At 37.8% G+C, this 17,052-nt stretch overlaps 1 protein-coding gene and 1 long non-coding RNA gene across 3 annotated transcripts in view; one reads left to right on the top strand and one right to left on the bottom strand.

Annotated features, from left to right (window-relative positions):
• The window catches only part of AKT3 (AKT serine/threonine kinase 3), a 213,156-nt gene extending 212,181 nt beyond the window's left edge, over positions 1-975 (bottom strand). The window contains exon 1 of the mRNA XM_088144108.1: positions 517-975. The gene's annotated coding sequence lies outside the window, so the exon portion shown is untranslated. The remainder of the gene's footprint in view (positions 1-516) is intronic.
• On the top strand, positions 929-15,299 carry LOC148217128 (uncharacterized). Of its 2 annotated transcripts, none has more exons than XR_015796694.1 (3): positions 929-1,046; positions 9,108-9,182; positions 12,458-15,299. It is a non-coding gene; the product is annotated as an uncharacterized LOC148217128 (long non-coding RNA). The 2 variants fall into 2 exon arrangements; XR_015796693.1 differs by lacking the exon at positions 929-1,046 and adding an exon at positions 1,126-1,200.
• Positions 15,300-17,052: the final 1,753 nt, after the last annotated feature.

The following is a 17,052-nucleotide window of genomic DNA, read 5'->3' on the forward strand; positions in this document are numbered from 1 at the left end:
AGTGTTGTTATGTTGTGCCTCGTGGCCAAGCACACACCTTCTCCCTCCTTCCCTCCCCCCTCCCCCACGAGATATTAATGTTACATAACCCTTCTGCCTGCACAGAAGCCCGACAGGCCCCGCCAACCGGACACACCAGAAGAGGACTTGTATTTTAAGTCTCAGCTGCTGCATGCGCAGGTTGAAGAGGAGGAGGAAGAGGAGGAGCTGCGAAAACGAGGCAGCCGCCGCCGCCTCCTCCCTCTGTCACTGGGGGGATGGCTAGGCGCGTTTAGGATGGCGCGGACGAGGGGGGGCGCCGTGTTGAGTCCCAGGGACCGGGAGGAAGGGGCTGGGGCAGTCGCCGCAGATGCGAGTCCTCCCCACCCGCCCTCCTGCCCCTCCCTCACCTCACCTCACCTCACCTCACCTCACGTGCCCCAAGAGCCTCCGGCACCCAGCCAGCCACCCCCGCCGCCCGTCTTCCCAGCGCGCGCCCCCTCCCCCGCCCGTCAGGGCGGTCGCGAGCCTGCCTACCTGCAGTAAAAGGCGAGGGTGGCGGGTGCCGGCCGTTGGCGTGGAAGTGGGGCTCCGGGCAGGGGGGCGCCCACGATCTCTCCTCCCTTGTCCCCCCTGCCGGGGTGAGTCCTTCACGGCTGCGGTCTTCCTCGGCGTAGTTGAGGTTTCGACTCCAGCTAGCGGCGCTCTGAGAGACGCAGGCGGGGCGGCGGCTACATCGATAGCGACTCTCCGCTATTTAGGGAGGCGCCCGCCTGGGCAGTTCGGCCGCAGCATCCAAGGAGTCGGGGCGGCGGCTGTTGTTCCCAGCTCAATTCACCCGGAGCGGCCCGGGCCCAGCGCTCGGTTCGGTTCCTACCGCCTCCTTCGCCAGATTCGTTATTTACTTTGAGGAAAACTCCCGACGTCACTGGCTCCCCCCCAGTGTCTCCCCCTCCAAAGCGGCGGCGGCGGCGGCAGCAGTAACGTCGGCATCCCCCAGTTCTCGCGAGAAGCACCAGCGTGCAGAATGGAGCGGGGGTCTGCCAGACGGAGCAGGCAGGGAAAAGGTGGGGGCTGCCAGACAGAGCTAGAGAGCGACGGGCGAACGGGACGGAGGGAGGGAGGGAGGGAGGGAGACGGAGGTGAAGACATGAATGAGAGGGAGAGGCGGGAGGCGCCGGGGCTGCTGACCAACCGACGGACGAGTATAGCAGGGCGAAGGTGAAAGGCGGGCGTGGGGGGTGGGGGGAGAGCGCAGTCTGCGTAATGGGGGGGCCTGAGCCGAAGAGGGCCAGGGACAAAAGTGGAAGGGGTTGTGTAGGCGTGCCGCAGTAGGGTTGCTGTTTCGGACGAAGCAAAGTGGCCGAGAGCTTAACCAGGCAGCTGCCTCTGGAGGCTCACTCTCCGAAGCAAGAGTTAGGAAAAAAAGTTGCTCTATCAAGGTGTTAAATTTAATAATCCCTTCCCGGCCCGAATGAGAAGGCCGTTCTAGAGCATTGGTACGCGGCCTTCATTAACTTTGTTTGAGCAACCTTTCCAGGACGGAAGAACAAAAATATTTATGACTTTGAAAACCTCTGTAATCCTAAACCCCCCTTCCATAAACTTCTCAGGGCGACTTGGAAAGGAAGTATCATCTGTCGCCAGATTTTTTGTTGGAGCTCTCCAATAACAGTATAACCTCCCTGTCTTCTTCAGACAGGTGAAAATGTACACACTTCCAAATACAGTACTGGAATAGAATACATACTTCACTTGTTCCCTGTATTACTTATTTTAAAACTAATTTCCCCAAACAAAGGTTTTAAAAGATAGATATCATGACAATCCATATTTATACAGCATCAATGGACAGAAATGCTTAAATATTAATTGGTTATAGTTGAATAAGGGCTTAGCCCTCTTCTAATCTAAACAAATTTGCCCTTCTAATCTAAATGGATGGTATAATTGATGTTACTTGTAACAGTAGCTCATCAGCCTTTCAAATAATTAACATGGTTGCAGTTTGGGGCCATATTATTATTGCTTGCTTAATTAAGACGTAAGATTATTCCTAAAAAGATATTTTAATCATTATTTTAATCATTGTGTGTTGATGTGCATTCAAAATATTTGTGTTGTATTTGTATTCTCAGTACCATTCCTATACTTTATTATTTATTTACAGTATTTCTGTACTGCTGATCATTGACAAAGTGAAGCCTTTGTTTCATTAACCCTTTCTTAACTGATACTAGTTGTTTATTATACAAGTGTTGAATACTGACATTATTAAGTCCCACCTTAGGCACAAAGGCAGCTGGGTGACCTTGGACCAGTCATTCTCTCTCAGCCCTAGGAGGCCAGCAGTGGCAAACCACTTCTGAAATCTTGACAAGAAAACTGCAGGGACTCATCCAGGCAGTCACCAGGTGTCAACACTGACTCAAAGGCACCAAAAAAAATGCATATTCATGACACAGTTCTCTATTTCAAGTTCAGATACTAGCTCAACTTCCATGCTTATTTTCAAAGGAGAAAAAAAATGCAAAAAGCTTATAATATCTTCTTTAATACTGAGACATTGAAATGAAGAAAGATTTCAGTTGAATGTTTGGAAGAATTGAAAATACAGAAATACTTTATAGTAGAACCAATTATCTAGAGCACGCCTGCACAACATGCAGCCCACCAAGCAGCCTTGTACAGCCTACTGGCATTTTTAAACTCGGTAAATTCACAGCCACCAAAGTCACCACCATCAGGAAGGATCTGCTGCTATCCTGAAAAGGCACGCTGCTGAGGGCCTGATTCCTTTGCGGTTTGCAATTATTTTTAATTTATCAATGTGGCCCTTTCCCCTCTACAAGTTGTATAGGCCTCATCTAGAGTATGGCTAGTTGTGTGCAAGCAGACACTGGATCTGTCTGTTGGGGATATTGTGGATTCCTGAACTGAAGTGGGGTTTCCAACATTATGGTTCCATACAGCTTTCATGTCCAAGGGATTTGATGTCACCAAATGCACCTTGTAGTCCCCATGTATCATTGTGAAGATGTAATAAAACTGACTATAATTATGACCCACTGGAGAAACAATATAGTTGAAGAATGGTATGCATTATGGTAAAAAAAAAGTTTCATTTTGCATATACAGTATAGTTAATTATTACATTTTTAAGGAAGAGAGATGAAATATAAAATAAATTATCTCTTGAACGTTTGAGAAGTTGGAATCAAAGCTGGCCTGCATGTTTAATTCCTATTCTACAGTAAAGATGGAAACTTTATAATAAAAATTTCCATGTATATTTAAAACACTTCATTTGTTTTAAATTTGACTTAATTTATTCCCCTACATTTGGTTTTATGGTCAAGGTGTAAGATAGACTATATTAAAAATTCTGAAATTACTTCAAATAATTATGATTAATAACTGTTTCCTCAGTTCAGGGAGATTTACAGGTTGTTGCTTTGGAAGGAATTGATTTCAAACTTAAATTTATACATTAATCTAAGAACTGAAGATTATATTCTTACTTAATTCTCAACTAGAACCCTCATCCTGACAAGTGTTTATAAGTACTTCCTCCTCCTGTTGAATACTCATATATGCTACTAGTTGTAAACTTTACCAGAGGATTTGAAGCCCCTGCACAGCTTGTTTATCTCTTCTTCTGTCCTCAAGGATAATAAAAGTGGGTCTGAGACAACTTCAATCCTAAATAATTCCAGGATCTTATGCAAGTGTAAAAATCACTGAACTGATTCTGTTATAAGTAGAATATTCAAAATCATCACATTTGACCAAGACAAGAACACATTTAAAAAAATGAAAGAAGGAAAATAAAGTGGGTAAAAATCTCTTCATAATATTTAGAAACTATCAAAAGCCACAATGAAAGTCAGCAAGAATGCATACCATAGGTCAGGAAAGCATCACTAAATTAGTGTAATTAATGATCAGTGTCAAATAACTTATTAGATGAAAAAACATGTAAGAGGTGCAAAAGAGGATTTGGGAATGTACTTTACTATTCTAAATGTAAATGTAAAAACATATTGATAAAAAAATAAGCAGTTAAGTCACTGAATAAGGGAATTAAAAAGAATATTAAAGGAGATTAAGGAGAATGCAGAGGTGAATTCTTTACAGAAGTCTTTACCAAAGGGTGTATAGGATAGACACTTGTGCTTGTATTGACATTTTCAAGTAGGAAGCTTGAGGCACTTACTGGGAAACTGAAAATAAATAAACCATCACACCTAGATAGTATCCATCCTAAAATTCTCAAACATTCCAAATGTGAAATTGCATTATTTATTTGGCTCTCTCCCTCATGCTATTTAATGCTGTATATGCGATTCCTGGGAAAGGTCATCCATCAGTTCGAAATTAGGCATCATTAGTATGCTGATGATACTCAGCTGCATGTCATAGTTCTGACCCTCATGCCTGAAAGTTTTGAAGACCTGGATGAGTCAAAATGAAGTCAAGAAAAAGTTGCCATTTGTCAGTTATAATCTAATTCTATTTGGATTCCATCATTGGCTCTGAAAGAGTTTTACTGCTCTGAAGGGTTGTAGGGCAGCAGTTGGAGGCCATGGCTATGAGGCTTTTGCCCAACCTTGGCTGGTACACCCACTGAAAGCTTTGGGGGGCTGCAAAGCCCTGATTCACACCCTCATACCCTCGCAGATTACTGCAACATACCCTAAATGGGCTGCCTTATGATTCGGAAACTCTAATCACTCAAAAACGTAGTTGTAATAGACTTTGAGAATAACTTTGAGGAAGAGCCTCAGCCAAGGCAATGATCAGATAAGAGAAATCTCAGCCCAAAGGAGGAATGGAATTTGTGAAAGCATCTCAGACCTGACCCTCCCTAGTTCTCTTTAAAATAAAGTCAAAGGAGGGGGGAGGCACATTCAGAGTTGCAAGATTCTGTTGCCATAACCATCTAATAAAAGTAGTTCATTCATTACTCTGGTGTCCAGGTCTGGTTTACCTCGAAGGTGTACTGTAGTGTATTATCGTTAACAGATAACAGTAGATTTAGCGGTGTTTCCAGGTCATCACAGTAACTCTGTACATGGTCCTTACAGACAATCTCTCTGGACAAGTATTGACTTATCCCATACATTTTTACAGGGAAAGTAGGTTAAGGATCCCCATCCCATATCAGGTAAAAGGAATAGTGGTCTGATGAAGTTGCTTTTTGATAGCTGCCTGCACACTTTGACTACCTTGCCTGCTGAGGTATATGATATCCCTAACTTTGTGGCCTTAAAGAAGGCACTTAAGCCTTTTTATTTTATCGACTATTTGTGCAATAGCAGTGACACAACTGCCTTTAGTTGGTTCTACTTGGAGTAGTATTTGTATTTTTTTTCTTTATTCCCTGTACTTTGTAAACTTCCTAGAGTCCTCTGAAGTTGGCAGTATACAATGTTTATATAAATAAATAAACACTAAATGAATAGAAATGCTAAAGCCTACTTTATGCTATTTTAAAAGAAATCTTTTAATATACAGATATACATTTTAAAAGATAAAATGAGAGAAAAGGACAATGACAAAACCATATTATTATATATGTAGAAAACAGCTCAGTTTTTAAACACAGCATTAAACTTTGAAGGTATAGAGAACTTAATTCTTTCCATTATATTGATCGAGAACCAGTTCAAAGAAGAGAAAGAACATACTGTATAGTATATTGTCAGCCCAGGACTATGCTCTAAATCCAGGGTGGCACTGTATTTCCATCATCAAAGAATAATGTTTTTTGCTGTGTATTATGCTTGATAGAGCCAAAGTTCATCATAGAGTGATGAATTCCAATTTTTGCTGTGCAATTCAAAATCATATCCACATATTTAAACTATATTCTTTTTCCTAAAACTATATGAACAAATATATGGATGTTAAACCAAAACAGAACAGTAGTGCAGCAAAACCATATCTGCTTAGGTGTCTGCTGTCATTTTATCCATAACATAATTAAATTGACAACTTTTTATTTTTTCTAACCCTACAGAATGTTGGACATAAATTATGTAAAAGGACTTGGTATTCTGTCTCCATGTTATTCAACAGGATAACTCTGAAAATCCCAGAATGGGAACCTATTTAGTGTTGCAGGAGAAGCCAGCAAAAGAAATACTGAGTCCAAGAATGAGTCGGATCAGACCAGGGGCTGCAGAGGAAAAAAATTCCTCAGTGCATCCCTACAGGAGAGATAGTCAGGCAGCCACTTGGAAACTTTCCAACTCCTCCTGCTAAGTTTGCTTCCATTCTCCTTCCCAGTCCCACAAATCAGAGTGGAATATATGGCATATCCCCCAAGCTTCTAGCATATGCATACAAACTCATGCAAACATGCTACAAGAAAGAGCAGAATCATATACCTAGACACATACACGTGGAGGCAATATATGCACTCACTTGGCTAGACCTTCACAGAAATAGGTAGTACATATGCACCCACCTCAATTAATATCAGAAGAATATTGCAGCCACACACATAAGTGCAACATGTTACTTCATTACATAGAAGAAAATATAAACACTCCTTTGGCTACTGCTGATAAAGAGATTTAAAAGAATTCTAGAAGCCGTACTCTTCATGCTTTCCCCATCTTGTTAAACTTCTGTGGAAGTGTCCAATAAATATAGACAAATCCTTCATTGCATTAATCTCATCTTAAGGTCATCAGAAACTTACGTAATATTTTTTTAAAAACCCCACAAATGGTTGATTTATTAATGTGGAGCATTCCAATTCTTTATCTCAAATTATTTGTCTTCATTAACTATACTGTTTCACTAACTATTCAAATATATATACGTTATTTGGAATCATTCCGAACATAATTCGGTGTCAATGGTGACTCAAGACAAATGTTGCTTATCTGTCTAGACATTTTTTTTAATGAGTATACTGCCATTCCCTAGTTTTTTACAATATAAATTCCTCTTGCAATAACTCACATGATTTAAAAATTTGATTGGTAAGTTTAAAAACTTGATTAATATCCTATTAGCCCATGAATTCCAGAAAAAGATTTATTTGCAATTTTTAGACTGGGATTATCCCAAAGTATATGTTTATTATATATTTAAGGTCAAAATTATACTTCTGTCCCAAGATCTTCCAAATATACCTCGCAATATTTTTTTGCTAGATGTACCAGCAAGTCCCAGCCATGATGTCAGAGAAGTTACATAATAACTTTCTAATTCTCCCCATAATGTTTTTTATATGTCACTAGAATTCCAAAGAACAATAGAAGTAAAAAAAAGTATGCCCAATGATAAAACAAATTGGAAAAGTTAAAACCTATGTCATCTTAGACAAGTGTAATCTAGATAAAGAAAATCTAAGGGTTTGTCCTTTGCACAAAACCTTAATAGTTAATCTGCATAATCTGCTTAAATACCTTAAAGGTATTAACATTCAAAGTACATATGCCAACCTTGAAGTAATATTTATTTACAATGTTAATTTCCCTATAAAGTTATTGAGATATTTAACCTTTTTAAATCAATAATAATAGTTTAACTATATTAACTATATCAAACTATAATAAATGCATAGTTTGAAATGTTTATTTCTGCAAATAAAGCATTTTCTTAGGATAATTACCAAGATATTTAAAATAATTTAAAAACCAAGTCAAGCCCAATTTTTGCTGATGTTCATAGATGCATTAGAGCCTAAAGAAAGTCTGCTAAGGCTTACTCCAATTAATTGACTAACATGATAATATACCAAATATTTTAATCTAATTAATAAAAAAGAAGAAATCCATATCTTCTTGCTCCAAAAATTTGAAGCTTTTTCTGCATACTAAAAGCTTTTTCTGCATCAGTAACATCACTGCTGATTCATGTTTTTCTGACTCTGTATCTAAAATATTAGAACAGGAGCAGGATAGGAAGAATATTGACACTTTTAAACTTTGGCATTGGAGAAGGCTCCTGAGAATACTGTGGACAGCCAGAAAACCAACATATGGATCATTGAAGAAAACCCAGAGTTCTCACTTGAGGCACAAATAACCAGGCTCAAATTATCCTATTTCAGCCACATTATGCAAAGATCCAGCCCTCTGGAAAAGGCTCTAATTCTGGGAAGGGTGGAAGGAAAGAGGGAGAGGATGACCAGCAGCAAGGTGAATGGACTCAGTTACAGTGGCAATAAGTGCGCTGCTGGGCGACATGAAAGAACAATTTAGGGATAGATCATCATGGAGAATATCTATGTGGTCACTAGGAGTCAAAAACAACTTGGTTGCACATAATCTAAAATATCAACTTGTGATGTAAAATTATTGGAGATTTGTTGTGCCTTTAGTAAAACCAAATTGCACAGGGTAGACAGACAAATAATATCGGCTGTAGTCTATTCACCAAGTCATCAAAATGTTGGCATTGACATTTCACAAGGAAATCAAACAATGCCTGCACAATGTTTATGATCCTTCAAAATCAAAGTTATATAAGCCCAACTGAAGGAAGTTGGAAATACAGTAGAACCTCGGGTTACGAACTTAATCCGTTCCGTGACTCTGATCACATCTCGAATTGGTCGCAACCTGAGGCAAATTTCCCCATAAGGTTCAATGTAAATACGGTTAATCCGTTCCGCCCTCCGAATTTGGTCGCACCCCAAGGCAAATTTCTCCATAAGGTTCAATGTAAATACGGTTAATCTGCCCTCCGAATTTGGTCGCAACCCGAGGCAAATTTCCCCTATAAGGTTCAATGTAAATACGGTTAAACAGTTCTGAAACATATGCATTTTATTTTTAAACCACAAAAACATGAAAAAAAGTACAGTACAGCACAGTATGAAGAGGGAGAATGGGGTGGGGAGGCAGTTATTGTTTGGAGGGAGAGTCCCCCTCCAAAAGGACATCGGGGAGATCTCCTTCAGGGGTTTCCTCTCTTCTTTGCCTCTTAGCTACAGGCTCAGTTCTGGGGAAAAACCTGTCTAAAGTCAGTTGTTTTTTCCTGCGCTACATAACCCTCCGGAAATGAAATTGCCATGCTGACAAGAACACCAAAAACCTTCCAAAATGCCACAAAACACACCACAAGCCTCACCGAACGTCTCCTTGCTACTGTGATCTCGCCCACAGGAAGCCGTGACCGCGTGGCAGCAGGGAAAATGGCCACGGATCCAGTTCGTAACCCGAGGCGGCTCGCAACCCGAGGTAAATTTTTGGGGCCGGAGCTGGTCATAACCCAAAAAAGTTGATAACAGAGGCGTTCATAACCCGAGGTACCACTGTACTTTATTCAAAAAAAGCATCATTATGAACCTCAAACAATATAGGAACAAAATAGTAAATGTTTTAGACTACTCAATAGGGCTACGTTTCAGCTGAGAGGCCAGTAAGTTACCAGGGTTTTCTGCTCATATCCAGTATCTTTGCTTTATGCAATTCAGTTAATATTTTGTAACAAGTGAATTAAATTTGTATTTAGTAGATATGAAAACTATATAATTCTGATATAGCTTATCTTTCATAAGCTTAACTTTATTTTTCACATTTCAAATTTTCTTGCTTGGATTCTTTATTCTTTCTTCCATATGACCATGAATATATGTCATAAAAGCATCCCAAGCAACCATTAAGCTTATGGACTCTCTTCAAAAATTTGTTTCATCTGCTTGTTAAGATGTGAATCCTTCAGTAACGATGTATTCAAATACATTTTGAAAAAAAGTAAGACCACATTTTCTTAAAATAATTGATAATATTACTAGAGTGTGATCAGATATTACAACCTTTATTATAATTATCTATCCAATCAAGTAAGAATCAAGATACTAGGAAATAGTCAAGTCAGGAAGAAGTCTGATATGGAATTGAAAAAAAGTATGTTCTTGCTATAAAATATTTCAAAGTGGCCATATAATCATCAAATTAAACTCCAATATATAAGCTTGTAACATCTTCCATATTTGAAAATGAAATTTAACTAGACCAGTATTATGTTCTAACAGAGAATCTAAAACTTGATTATAGTCTTTAGCTATAATTCTATGAACCACAACTAAAATAATACATTGTTCAAAACAACAGTGTAAAACATTTGGATGGTTATTAGTAGAACCACAGTAATTAACATACTGTATGCAATATAGTTATTAAAACATTTAATCAGATTTTAAATTATTCAGTTTAGTATCTGTGTCCTTTTAGAAGCACATCTAAGGCCTTTTACATTCCAAAAATCTACTGAAGAATGACATGAATAAAAATGCATACATAAACCAACATTTCAGTAGGTCATGGAAAAAGAATTTTGATTTAATAAAAACAAAATTTTTGAGAAACCAAAAAGAATAGCATAAAAGAGCATAAATAATTTAAAAGTATTTAAAACACTGAATATAAAAATTATTTTTAAGAAAGAAGCAAAATGCCAAACAAAAACTAAAAAACAAAACCAAAAACAAGAAACATTATTACAGAGATATCCAGAAAAGACATAACTAAAATACAGTACAGGAATTCCTCCCCAAGCCAAGCTCGCTTATCTTCTCCTAAGAAATTTGGGGGGAAAGGTTATTAAAAAGAGACTGCTACTTCTTTACCCAAAGTAACCAAGAAACTTTGCTGCAGTGTCCATATCAAAATACTGTACTTCTTCACATCAAAATAGCTTGCATTTCTGAACTGTTTTGGAGGCAGATGTGGAAAAAATAATTTTCTTTGCATTCCATTCCAAAAATCCTGTTTGCCAAGATAAATGCAGAGTTGTAAATCTTTCAAAAACCTAACCACAGTTGAAGTATGTTTCTGGACCAGAAGCCCACACTATAAGCAGTTTCAATTTCCAACTTCTATTCCAACTTCAGTGAAAATATATCAGGTATTAAGTTCTTCATAATGTCTGCTAAAGACTAATCTTGCTGAGCATTCTACAACAAGTAGTGTTTAGAAATCATAAACTATTTCTACGAAGCTGAGCCTGTACATGGGTCACTTCATCTTAAACATCTTAATTTACTTTCAACACTTTCAACACTTTCAACATTTGTGACACATTGTTTTTCAGCATTTTTAAGCTGGTTGATTTTTTAAATTATGAATCTATCACAAAAGCTTTTAACTCTTGATACTTTCTGCTCTAGAAAATCTAATTTCCCCTTTGTCTCCAAAAAGTCCTGTTTTACTTCAGTCACTGCAAGTTTTATCTGTATAAATTCAGTCATTCTGAAAAACGACATTATGAGCAAGGGCTTTTAATAACATTATCTTTAGGTGACTATATCTCTTGTGGGCCAGGAATAAATTCAGTTTTTTGCTGTTCTTCAACTGTGAAATTTCTCTCTGAAATGCTATTCCTTTTCAGAAAAGGAAAATAGGTGGGTATTGCTACTTTCTCTGAAATTTGGACCCAAATTTATCATCATGGAGCAATAATTTAGGGGGGGAAAGGCAAAATGAATTTTCTGCTTATCAATAAAACAGTGAAAAGAGGGGTAGCCCTGTAAACAGGTGGAGGACTGAGACTGTAAATCAGAATGTTGCTATGCCAGATTAGAAGTCCAAGCCTGTGTTTTGGAGATGGATGGATGGGTGGATGGATGCATGGATAGATAGATAGAGACAGTTTTCATAATGTTTTGCTACAAATAAATTAGTTTTCTTGAAAGCACATTTTAATTACTTTATTGTTTGCTTTAAAGCTAACATATACAGTAGTCCTTTTGTTTCTTCCTTTTAAAAAATGGCCATGCATTGTTCATTCTCTTTTACCTATTGAAATTAAGAGATATTGAAATTAAATTTGGAAACTGTGTTTATGGGGAAAAAGCAGCATTTCTGGTAAACTTTGGAATTGATTACACTTAATTAATATGATAGTCTGCTGTATTTAACCAAAAGGAAGACAACTGTAAATTTTAGACAATCTTACCCAAAAAGAAAGAGTAAACATAAAAAACATAAATGGGGACAAAAATCCTATGGAGTGTCCAGCTGTAATTGATTAGTCAATTAGTGGCTAATATCTGCAACAGCTAAAATTGTACCACCCATGTTCAGAAAACAACTAGATGTCTTACTTGTGGAACCCTTCAAAATATATAATTAGTTGCTGGTGGCTAAGGGAATATCAGTCTAACTCATTACGTAAGGCTAGAATGTTAGATGTATACATTAATTAATAGTAAGAGTAATATTGATCAAAACAAGGAATGGGATGTTCTGTATGTATCTGTAATATCTCTAAGACATCAGTAGGTCTTGCATTTTCCAGGGTTCAGTAGGAGAACAGTTGTTGAACATTTGTGAGATGGATGACTATATAAATGTGAGCAATAAATAAATAAACAAACAGAGATTTCAGCTTCCTCTGACCTCTTATATTCATAATCTTGAGACTTCCTTGAATAACATAGTGGATAAGCAAATTGCAGCAGTGTTCAGAAGCACTTTCAGCTCTTGAATGAGGTAACTTTTTTTTTTCTCAGATTCAGATGTTGTGAACATAATTAATGCCTGTGTAACATCAACCTAATGCAGTATGGACTTGATAACGTGAAGATAATAGGGACCTACATCCCAGTGTGATGGGTCACTGTAAGTAAATTACACCAATGCTGAAGTATTTCTACTGATTTCTTGATAGATTAAATTCAAGGTTGTATCAGCAGAAGTTGCTCAAGTGAAAGACTTTCCTTCACCCTGTGATTTCCACTCCCTGTCATACACTGAAGATCCTCAACTCTTCAGAACAGATTTTGAGAGTATAGGAACAAGGAAACCATCACCTTCCTTTCTACTGACAAAGCACTTCCACAGATGGTGTTGCCTAAAAGGCTTGAACTATACACAAATTGTAATCTGTACTCTCACTTGTGCCCCACTGAGATAACTTTTCTTAATTACTGTATATTGTTTCTATGATAAAGAAAAACATTTTCAAGGACTCCTATCTAACTCTGGAATTCACTTGCATCTAAGGTGGATCAAAACCTAGTTGAAAATCTTCTGGAGCTGCCATAGGATCTTTTTTATGAGAGATTTTTATGATTGGTTTTATTTGCATATCTAAAATGCATGATTTCTGCATTTTAAATTATTTATAATAGAATCAATAAACTGTTTATGCTTATTTTTCCAGCTGACAAGATGGCCAGTACTGTGATAAAAATTTAGTCTTGTGATAAAAAATTAGTCTGAAAACCACTATAATACAGGCACAAAGGTGGGGAGGAAGAGTTTCATCAGTGATGTTGCAGTGACGAGAAGGTTCCAGAGAAGGTTTAATGTAACATCTTGGAATTTCTGGGTGGAGTTCCAAGGTTGCCAAGGCAATTTTACCTCAGGAACCCTAGCTGTGAGCCAACAGCAGAAGTCTACCCAGCAATAGAGACTGTATAAATGCCAGGATTTTGGAAGGGCCAAGGTTCCTTCAGTTCCATCTGGAGAGAAAGCAAGTGTCTCTTCATCCATCCATCCTTCCTGTGTCCAAATGCTTTATTCTATGTCCAGATCTGATGGTTCCCATTCCCTCTAACCAATGCCTGATCAATCTGGTGTAGGGAGTTGGTTTGTTTGTATGTGAGGTGAATATTGTGTCACTGTGTGGAATTGTATTTAGTTTTGTTAACTAATACATTTTCTTTCTGCTTAGAGAACTTTTTGTTTCTGCATATCCTAAAAGAACTTTTGAGTGTGTGAGTGCTTGTTTCCATATCAATTCCCACTGTAGATCAGGATTGCACATCATGCCTCTTCCAGCTGCCCCCAGCCATAAGCTAGGAGTAATCCTGTGACCTGGTGAATTTGGATAGCAAGGGAAAGAATGTGGCACATGTATGCCTACAGGTAGCAAGAGAAACATGATTGGTAATAAGGACAGATTGTGTGAATATCATTGCTAGCAATAAGTCAAGACTGATACTTTAAAGATGCGCAAGTTCAACATATTATTTGACTTTTTAGAATTCTAACTCTAACTTCAATACAGAATTTTCCAAGTAACGATTTTGCACAGGACTCATAACTTATGTATTTATATCAACTCAGTTCCCACTTCTCATTGTTTTGAGGTAAGATTGGAAGTAATCATGTCCATAGTTCAGTATGCATGGCTTATTAAATATTTTCTACAACATGAATCTTCCTGGGCACATTGGCCATCATCTGCCTGTTCTAAGTGACAGCAATGATTATTTACTTAATCAGCTTATATGCCACTGCAAATATAAATGCAACTCTAGGCAGATTACATATAAGAATTAAAACAGCAAGAAAATATTAATAAGAATAAACAAACAAATAAACGATAAACGATATGATGTTAGAAAGACTGGCTCAGTGTGCACTGTTTTCTCAAAACTGAACTTTGTTCTTAAATACAGCCTCTTTGAACTTCCTTCTAAAATAGCAGACCTATACAGTGAAAGTTTTGAGGACTTATTTATGCAGCTTTAAAAGTTTAACTGTGATTGATACTCACTGATTTTAATAATTATTAGCTACTTTTAGGTTTTTATAAAGCATGTGAAGAATATAAATTGAATGAATAAATATGCTGAAGGCAGACAAGAAGCATTTCTTAGTTCCCTTTCAATAGAAAAAATGTGTTTTTTAATGGTTTCTTTAGTCAGGCTTTATAATAATCTCAAGAAAATTCTGTCAATAAATTGTAGGTGGCTGTTTAGATTTTTTGTGGGATTTAAGCTACATTGTATCACTTGGGCCAATTAAGTGAAATTTGCAGCAGCTCTGAATTAACAGAACTTGCATAGTGATGCTGACACATTCTTATAAACACATACAACTATCCTTCTATACATAATACTGTATATGGTAATCTGTTGCACAATATGTGAGTCACATTAAAAGCGAGATTTCCTGCCAACGTGTATCAGTCTCTTTGGCACATGTTTTTCATGACAGCCGAAGCTGGCTCAATTATTAACCTTTTTAATATTTTTCCTCCATAGCTTAAAATAAAGGAGGAGTTCTCAGCAAGGAATAGCTACTTGGAACTAGTAACATTAATCCAAAATATTCACCCATCTTCTAGTAATGCCAAGATTCAAGTAGGGTGCTCCTCAACAGATGGTTTAACAGACTAAAGCATTAGTTTGGTGATCTTCAGTGCCTGTTAATTAATTCCTCAGTTTACTAGGATTTAAGATGATTGTTAAAAACAAGCTCTCTCTTAAAATAAATGTAGGTAAATGTCAAGAAGTATAAGCATACAAAACTTTTGTATATGACCTTTAACAATCATGCATTTCATTTAATTGTTTTATAAGCTCATAAGAGTAAGATGCAATTCATTTACATGTCTTTTTTTAAAAAATAAATACTTAATTTCATAACTTCTGCTATGAGTTCAATTACTTGTTGGAAAGTAACACTAGTTGGATGTGGTGAGTAGGCACAGCATATTTGCACACAGTGGAGAATTCAGTGAAGTTGCCATGGTGCCCAAATTGACTAAAGCCTGAGGCTATATTTCAAGGCCAGACCAGATTTATAGAGCATTAGGAAAGACTAAATATTGATGTGTTGCTCCATATGTCTGGGCTCCACAACTTCTGGTTTCTCCTGCTTCTGAACTATTGGGAGCTGGACTGCCTTGTTTCCAGACAAGACAAGCCAGAATTGGAGCATTTAGGACATTTGCTTGCAAAATATACTCCTTCCCCACAGCCTTGACTTTATTGCTGGGGGTGGGTGGGTTCTTAACACTCATGGGCAAAATGGCCAGGTTTTCCACAATAAAGATATAGTCTTTGTGTGATATAACTTTTCTCAAACAGATGGTGTAGCTCAGCTGCATGGGTTCAACTTCCATTGTCTCATATATATAGGTGGAGGGGAAAGGAGGCAATAAAAAAGAATCAGACATCTTTTTTTTCCAACTCAATCAAAAATGCCTTGCTGCATTCCCTTAAGTTTTCTATAGGTGCCCAGGCAGATGATGATTAATGCTATCATCATCTCTAGGGTGCCTTGATAGATAAAGTTTGTCCCATATTTCATCTGATAGTCTTTCTGAACTAATCATTAAGCCTCTTTCATTCCAGCCCACATCCTGCACTAACAATTGAAATGAGACAGCATACTCCCACACAAATGCTTAGCCTGTTATAGGCAATGGGTTTCATGGCTGGCAGTCGCTTGCTTGACTAGCTCCTCAAAGTGAGCTTTCAGGCATGCCATAAAATTAGCGTGGTTGTACTTGTCTAGGCTGTAATGAATCAGAAGTAGAGTTGCCCTATTTTACAGCTTATTCAGTTGTGGTAATAATTAGAAATTCTATGTGTGTTGGACTTCTGGGGAAGAAATGGTGAACTGACGACCGCAGCAGAATGAAGAGCCGGTGAATGGATCAACTCTTTGCAATTCCTCTCCGGACAAGGAGAGGACTTGGGATCTCCCACAAGTGCTCCAGACAGTTGCTCCTTGCAATGAGACTGCAAGATAGTAGTCTCCAGTGGGTTTAAAGCTCTGGGAGATAAGGGAACACCATCTTAGCCCAAACCATGGTTCAGCACCTTTACAAAGGACACTGGGTTTACATACTTTTTTTCCTAATCACTTATGGAAATTGCTTGTTAACTGCTTTTCAACTATTAAGAACCTTCAGAATGACAAGTTTTATACACCAGGTGAGTTTCCTTCAATCCTTAGCGAAAAAAGTGTTAAATGCAAGTTTAAGGACAAAACATTCTTTTTTCTGGAGTAAACAGCAAAAGGGTGATTAGAATGTTGATTCTGGAAAGTTACAAATGGCTAAGGGTCCAGATGGATTTGAAATAAGATTTTGAAATTAATTTTTATAATCCTTCCTGTGGGAAAATGCTGTTGTTTTGAATTCTTAATGAATATATATATATACACTATATGATAGGATGGGACTTTGAAGGTTGGCCACTAGAGGGAACCAGAAGGAATTAAAGATTACAATTAAGGGAGAAGAACACTTAAATTTGACTTACTAATATAGGATGGAGCAAAATACATTAACATTGGAAAATATTTGTGAATAATGGACCCAGAATTTTAGGAAGGACATTGACAAACTGGATCGTGCAGCCAA

Source organism: Python bivittatus, unplaced genomic scaffold (assembly GCF_059951505.1).
Source record: "Python bivittatus isolate LINGU-HERP-01145 unplaced genomic scaffold, Pbiv_v1 ctg000020_np1212, whole genome shotgun sequence".
Taxonomy (NCBI): domain Eukaryota; kingdom Metazoa; phylum Chordata; class Lepidosauria; order Squamata; family Pythonidae; genus Python; species Python bivittatus.